Genomic DNA, 7,906 nt, shown 5'->3' on the forward strand with positions numbered 1-7,906 from the left:
GGCACACAATGCCGGTGCCGGGCACACAATGCCGGTGCCGGGCACAGAACTGCTGGTGCCGGGCACAGAACTGCTGGTGCTGGGCACACAATGCTGGTGCCGGGCACACAATGCTGGTGCTGGGCACAGAACTGCTGGTGCCGGGCACACAACTGTGGGCACAGAATGCTGGTGCTGGGCACACAAGGCTGGCGCTGGGCACAGGAACCCGGGCACCTCACCAACACCACCATTCACGCCTGGCTTCTCCTCACAGCCACATTTCCATGGGATGGCAGAGGCCTGCCCTGGCTGGCACAGGTTCCAGCAGGATTTGAGCACCCTGGGCATCGGGGCTGTCCCTGCCCCTGCCAGGTCACCCCAGCTGGCAGAGCTGAGCACAGGGAGGCAGTGACTCAGTGAGGAACCACCCCAGGGCCTGCACCAACCCCACACTAAATTACATTTATTTCTATGGGAAATGAACCCTGGGCACTGCAAACTGCCTGGCCAGCCCTTGTCCCAACCTTTCTCAGCCAGCTCCTTTTATTCAACACCAAATAAAGGCCCTGTTGCAAATGTTACCTTATTTTTATAAGAAAAATGGCTTTGTTAAACTTTTAGATTATTAAAGCAAGAGTCTCACATCTCTAGGACTTAGAGTGTCAGTAATACACTAAAATAACCAAGGAATTTCCTTTCATGCTGATGAATCAATTAATAGACTACATAGAAAAATTCTGATGGATTATAACTCACATCAGAATTGGGGATTCTGATCTCTCAGGAGGGATCCCACCTGCAGAGCTGCCCCTACAAAACCCACATGCAGGCACATTTAGTGTCAAACCAAGACCTGAATTCAGTTTACAGCCACTGAAAATCAGAAATGCAGAAGAGATTCCACATCAGTTTAATAAAGCAGCATTTCAAAGTGATGCACTTGCCACACAAGCCCCACCTGCAGGGACCATGGCAGCCCTGCTCAGCTGTAAATACAACCCCATAAAAATCCCCATTGCTCAGAGGTGCTCAAATTCATTATATAAAAAAAGAAATGAAAATTACTATTAGACAGCTCTGCTGCAAACATTAAAGCTACACAGCCTATGAGATATGGAGTCATCACTAACAAAGGTAAGGTGTCCCTGAAGAAATCACAAAAGAAAATGTGCATTAGGATTTTGCCACTCTTTTTAGGCAAGCAGGGAATTTTATTCCAGTAAGTGCTAGCAATAATCCAGCATTCAAAGTTTGGTGAATTAGGCCCTTTCAAACTCTTAGGCAGAATCTACCTTAATGGATTTTTCTTCTACATTCATCTTTGCCCAAAGGCTTCATTGTCTCATTATGTAAATGACCTTTTCATATGAAAATTCAATGTTAAAGATGCTTTTTGTAGTTCTTCAATACTGCAAATATCACATGGACATTCACAATAATTCAGACTAAGTACAACTTATAGAAAAAGCACCTGCTTCAAGGAATGGAACAAATTAAGAAATAACTTGGTTTTAAATGACTAAGAATTGAAAGTCTTAATTAGAATTAACCCACAGAACTTTCTTTTCTATACAGAATCTCAAACTAGGAAAGCATCAGGCAAAGAGGAACCTGAAGGAGGCCCTAAAACCCCCAGGTGGGCAGGTCTGCCTGACATCAGCTTGGAAATAACCAAAGGCAGTGGGCAGAAAATGCCACGCTTGTCCTAGCCCTGCTCCATCAGCTCTCTGTGTGCTCACAGCATTCAGAACTCCTTCCTGGACCAGAACAGGGCAGGATTATGTTAATAATAATTAATAACTAAGTGATGGGATGTCATGAGAGCTCTGCACTCATCAGACCTCCCATGGAGCAAATGATTTATAGCAATGTAGGACTTCACAAGCTAACCAAGGACACACTGCATTTTCAGTGACACTTTTTGAATGACAGACATTAGTAACACCTGGGTTTTTAGATACAGAAAAACCCTACCCAGTCCCACCTCAAAGCAGGAGTTGTACAATAATCCTAATTCAGAGAATTCAATAGACACTTCATGCCTCACCTCATCACATTACTGTGTTCTTTTTCATTCTCAGCCTTGTCATCCCTTCTGAGGCCCATTTTTGAATCTGATTTCATTTTCTTGAGTACTAAAGAACTGAATGCCTTCCTTATTTTCTGAAAGGAGACAGTGGGCTGAGTTCCCTTGAGCAGAGCAAAGGGGTGAGGGCTGTTTCACTCATTCCTGCCACAGTGCCAGCAGCCAGAAAGCCTGAAACTGTTACAAGTCAAGTAAACAGGATTCAAAGTAGTCCCCTCTTATTTTTTTTTCTTTCACATTTCATTAGAGATGCTTCATCTCACACCGAACAACTTCCTAGTTTCTATTTTTGTCCTTCTGTTTTTTTTTTTCTCTGTAGGACACTGTCAGGTAGATTTAGGACTTCATCAAAACAAGACTTCACAAAATTCAAGCTGAACAGAAATATTTTATAGAATCTATCAGGTTGGAAAGTATCTCAGGAGGTCACTTGGTTCACCCTTGTGCTTGAAACTGGGTCAAGGCTGAACTCAAACCAGCTTCCAGAGGGTTTTGTCCAGGCAGGGCTGGGAAATCTCTAAGGATGAAAGTTCAACAACTTTCTCTGGGCATGTATATTTAAAAAAACCTCTGATGTTACAGGAGAAAAAACTAGAAACTGATTAGAAACTATAAAACCACTGATGTCATTGATTAAAATCCAAGAAATAAAGCTCAGGTTTATGACCTGGGAGATACACAGGCATTTAATCTATAATCCAAATGTTTTGAGGACTCAGTTTCATCTACATCAAGATAAGAAAATGTATTACTTACAGAATAGCCTGATAGTGGTCTTTTCACTTATATCAAGATATTTAACACTCAAAATGAGGATTTGTCCAGCTTATCCTGTGACCTCCAGCCCCGTGGCTGGAATGATATCTATTTAAACTCCCCTGGCAGCTTTCCTGCCTGCCCTGATTGGAGTCTGCAGTAACGCGCTGACAGGACAAAACTGCAGCTAATACTGGGAGCCTGCTCCTATTTAGGGACATGATTCACCTGAGAAGTGAGAAACCAGAGGATTCCCAACATTTACTGAATCATAATTCAACTTTTTGAAGGTTTTTTCCTTTAAGATGATCAACCTTTTCTTATTTATGAAACACCTATGTTCTTAAATCCTCTTTTCTCAGACTTGCATCACTCCCTGCACACTCAACACTTGTGCAATCACCAAGTTTCCACCGTGCTTGGGAACCCTCTAAGAATTGCTAAAAACCTCCTAAAAGGATGCAATCAGCTCCCACAGCACCACAGCACTTGCAGCAGCCTAAGCAGGAGGCAATATTTGCCCCTAATTTGTAAGTTTTCAACTGGTATTTCACAAAGAGCCTCTAAAGACCACAAAGGTACCTCAGGAAAGGAAATTTGCCGTTAGCTGACTGAAGTTCACTCCAGCTCTGTTCCTCATTTCCAATAGGAAATAACGCGGGGAGTCCTGAGCAAGAGGCTGAAACCCCCTGAGCTCACTTCCCCAAACTTGGAACCTGAGCTAAAGGAGAAAGTGGTGGCTGCAACTCAGCAGCTGCAGAATTACAGATGAAAACCCAGCTCTCTTCCAACAGATCAGCTGCAGGGAGAGCCACTGGGGAGTGCTGTGGGTGAGAGGCTGCACACACCCTGTGCCCTGGGCAGCAGAATGGGGGATTCTGATCCCTCAGGGGAAATCCCACCTGCACAGCTGCCCCCAGCCCTGAGGGACAACCCAGAAGGAGCTGCAGGTGATCAGAGGGATGGAGCAGCTCTGCTGGGAGGAAAGGGGGAGGGAACTGGGATGGTTCAGCCTGGAGAAGAGAAGCTTTGGGGTGACCTCATTGCAGCCCCCCAGTACCTGAAGGAGCTGACAGGAAACACAGGGAGTGCCAGGACAAGGGGAATGGCTGCACACTGACACAGAGTGGGTTACATTGGATATTTGGAAAATTCCTCCCTGTGAGTGGCACAGGCTGCTCACAGAAGTGTCCAAGGCCAGCTGGAGCAACCTGGTCTCATGGAAAGTGTCCATGGCAGGAGGGTGGAATAAGATGCTCTCTGAGGTCCCTTCCAACCCAAACCAGTCTGTGATTCTAAGGAGCATCTTCTCACCAGTTCATGGAAGTTTCAGCAGAATTCCCCCAGTCACTCCTGCCTTTGAAATACATGTTCAGCAGAGCCTGCTGAGGTGCCCTCCCAAAACAAGCACCACAACTGAATGCCAGAGTTGTGAAATAATTACTGCTCTGTGAATTTGAGCAGCCACTTGCAGCTCTATAAACAGGAAGTGTGAAGCTCTGCATTCATACCTGCTTTCATCATATGACAGAGCCCTGAAGCCATCAAATACTGGCTGACAGAACAAGCCTCGCTGTAGAATCCAGACTGTCTCCACAGTGCATTCTATTCATTCTGATAGCTCAAAAAAAAAAGGCTGAGAGACTTCTAGGCATTTTCAGCACATGCCTCTGGAACTCAAGGCACAGAAAAGCACAGGTTTGTACCATTAAAAAACAACATATCCCAAAGAACCTTCACCTCTCTATCATGGTCAAGCTCTGGTTTTTGAGAGAAAATAAAGCAGAACACTCTCCTTCATGGAATCCAGAAAGAAGAGAATAAACTACCAAAATGGTTCCCTGAGTGTTTTTCCTAAAAGATGGCTGGGATTTAAAAAGTTAATTTCATCATCAGGAGTAATAAAAAGCAGTTTTCCATGGGCTGAAGGGCTGAGTCCATGGATTTGTCACCAGGCTGAGATCGACACCCTCAACTAGATGATGATGTATTTGCACAAGTTTTCCATCATCCTCCTGTCACATTTATGACATGTGAACGCTGGAGGATGTTAATGATCAGACACCAGATATATTTGCCTTGATTTAAATAAAACAAATGTAGCTATTTTTCAAATTCAATCAAGACACAAAAGGTCATTAGCAAGATTTATCCCTGCCCATCACACATTACTCATTACTGCACACACTCACCAAGCTCCTCGTGGGTTTTGGGGGTTTTTGTTACTTTGGTGCTCTCCAGCTGGTGCCATCTCAGAGACACAAAACCAAGGAAGAAAACTGCCTTAAAAACCACCATGCCACGAACTCTCCAGAGGCAAAACCTGTGCAATTCATACACCTGCAAGCTCTGCCTCGCTGTTAGCTGGCATTTCAGCTGCATGTACATTTTCTAACACCAGCACTGTTTCTGTGCTTTCGTTCTGCTCTTTTTCTCAGAGATCACTGAGCACAGGACCAAACACAATTACATGGATTTATCAGCAGTCACTCATTTCTCCAAATTCTACGCTCACTGACCATGCTGATGTGGTGCATTCATGAAACAAAAATTTTACCTTGCTTTGAGCAGAAGGAAAACTCTGCCTTCCTCTCTGGCCCAAATTTGACAGATCCATGATTATGCACCAACATTTCTTTTAAGTGGTTTCCTGACTCAATATTTAGCATAGATAATTTAGCTGGAAATGGCCTGAATTACACCTGCTCTAAGCAGCATTCACACAAACTTGGACTACAGATTCTACAGTTTCCTAATTCACAAGTACCTCCATAAATTTATGCTCAGACTACAATTATCCTCTCAAAGTTACTGAAGCAAAACACATTAACAGCCACTGAAAAATACAGTCCACAGGGATCTGAGATAAACTGGCCACCAATACCACACAGGAAACTCTTTCCTAGAATTCTTATTAAAATATTGCATATGCAACACAGGACAGTGCAGGAGCTGCTGTGCTGATACAGGAGCTAATACAATAGTGATAAAATTCTTTATTTTATTAAGTTTTTATAAAGACAGCTGTTTGAGGAACTGGGTATCAAGACTGGCAGCAGGAAAGCTAAAAGATAAGGCAGATTTTAGAGCATCATCTCCCTGGCAAGGCCAGAGCACCCAGCCAGCCTGATGGACACACTGGTAGGACAGGAGTGGGAAATCAGGGACAAACATTGGAAAATCCACCAAAACAAGAACTGGCTGACTTACAGCACTGCCCTTAGCAGAAAATTGCTGCTGGCTAAGAAAAAAGCAACAAGCTCAAGAGCCACAGTACCAGTTCATGCCACCACAAATTCAGTTTGATAAAATAACTGACAATTTTATGCTCAGTTTGGAACAAAGCACTTCTGACTTCACCTCTAATGACCTGCCCAAGGATTTCATCTCCTCACAAAGAATCCATCCTCAGAAAGAGGTCTGAGGGGTCAGGAATAGCTCTCCTCACTTCTCATCTCATACCTTTTCCACAGCAACACCACTCTGTGCCTCTGGCTACTATAAATAAGATGACCACAATTGGCAAAATTCATAAAAAGAGATGTCTAAAATAGCATCCTGCTTTCCACTGCAGGCAGACAGATCTCAGGGAGGCTGTGCCACTCCTGTGACCTGCACTGGTGGGGACAGCACAGCTCCAGCGTGCCCATCCTCAGGGCCACGTCACCACGGCACTGTCAGCTGCCTGTGCCAAGGAAAAAGGGGAAAATGAAACAGCAGGACTGCCTCCTGCTCAAGGGTGGAACAGGCCACCAGCCCAGGCCGCTCTGGCACTTTCATCTCCTTCAGCAGAAGTTACATTTTAGCTACTGTTATTTACATTGTGAGCCTTTAACCACAACTCCCCTCACCTTCACAACCTTTGCTTACTACCAAAGTGGAATTGCAATAAATGAAGCTGCTGAAAAGTCAGCCTTATTTTCTGAAGCTGACAGAAGCAGCATTTTTTCCAGATATTCTGAACAACTGAAATTCAAACTGGTGACTCAAAAATACGATCACAACACTCTGAGTGACTACCACAAGTACAGATAACCAGTACTGATTGCTCATAAAGAATTCCCAGCAGAAAAATCTGTACAAATACCACCTAATCCAAAACTTTCTCACCATTTAAGAACCAGGAAACAGTGTTAGAGAAGGTGGATCTAACTGGAGATAAATGTATTTGATTTTCTTTAACATTTACGTTCATCCATTATCTCTGCTTGTGTCCACAGAAATGCCACAAGTACCAGCAAGGTTCTGTGGAAGTAGGAATGGTCTAACAAATAATGTTTTGATAACTGGCCTGTTTTATACATACAGTGATTCACTGGTTAAGTAAACAACATAGTTATTTAGCAAAACATCAATTTATAACAGAGTGCCTAAAACAACCTTCCTGGTCTCCTACAGAAAAACAGTATTGAAGGTCTCATATAGAGAAGAAAAACATCCAAAAAAATAACAAAGAAAAGCATTATATTCACTGCACAGAAATAAGTTCTTATTAAGAAGAAATCAATCTTATTAATTATGAAGCATCAAGAACAACTGCCTTGATTTTGAAGCAATGTAAGAGTTTAAATCTAACTTTAAAATTCAAAACACTTGTTTTTTCTTATTTAGGAACTCTGGAATATACATTGTGACCAAATGACTGTATTCTCCACCAAACAGCTTATTTCAAACGCTCCCTGATATATTTAACTTCACACCTCTACCAAGCTGCATTTATAACTCCAGCTCTTCTAAAAATACGTGCACCAGAGCTTTCAAAGACTTCCCATACTTTCACTAGCAGTGAAAATCCTTCAGGGCTGTTATGTTTAAAATCTGTAACAAGTGACTTTGAATCATACGTTTGTTTCTCCTGCTTGACACTACGTTGCTCCATTTCCTATCTGACATGGCATCCCTCAGAGGCTCCACCAGAAAAAAAAAAAAAAAAAAGAAAAAGAAAATATTTAACAAAAACCCCATTTCACGTCAATTTGTTTCTTTTTCAGTTAACACCCAGCGGTTCCTCCCAGTTCTCCCTTATCACTCCTGACATGCCTCTCACATGCGAGCAGGAATAAAAAGGGCAGCCATAGACTA

At 43.1% G+C, this 7,906-nt stretch overlaps 1 protein-coding gene across 5 annotated transcripts in view; it reads right to left on the reverse strand.

Annotated features, from left to right (window-relative positions):
* Nucleotides 1–7,906, reverse strand: part of USP32 (ubiquitin specific peptidase 32) — a 71,460-nt gene that overhangs the window by 62,550 nt on the left and 1,004 nt on the right. The window lies entirely within an intron of this gene.

Source organism: Zonotrichia albicollis, chromosome 22, assembly GCF_047830755.1.
Source record: "Zonotrichia albicollis isolate bZonAlb1 chromosome 22, bZonAlb1.hap1, whole genome shotgun sequence".
NCBI classification, from domain to species: domain Eukaryota; kingdom Metazoa; phylum Chordata; class Aves; order Passeriformes; family Passerellidae; genus Zonotrichia; species Zonotrichia albicollis.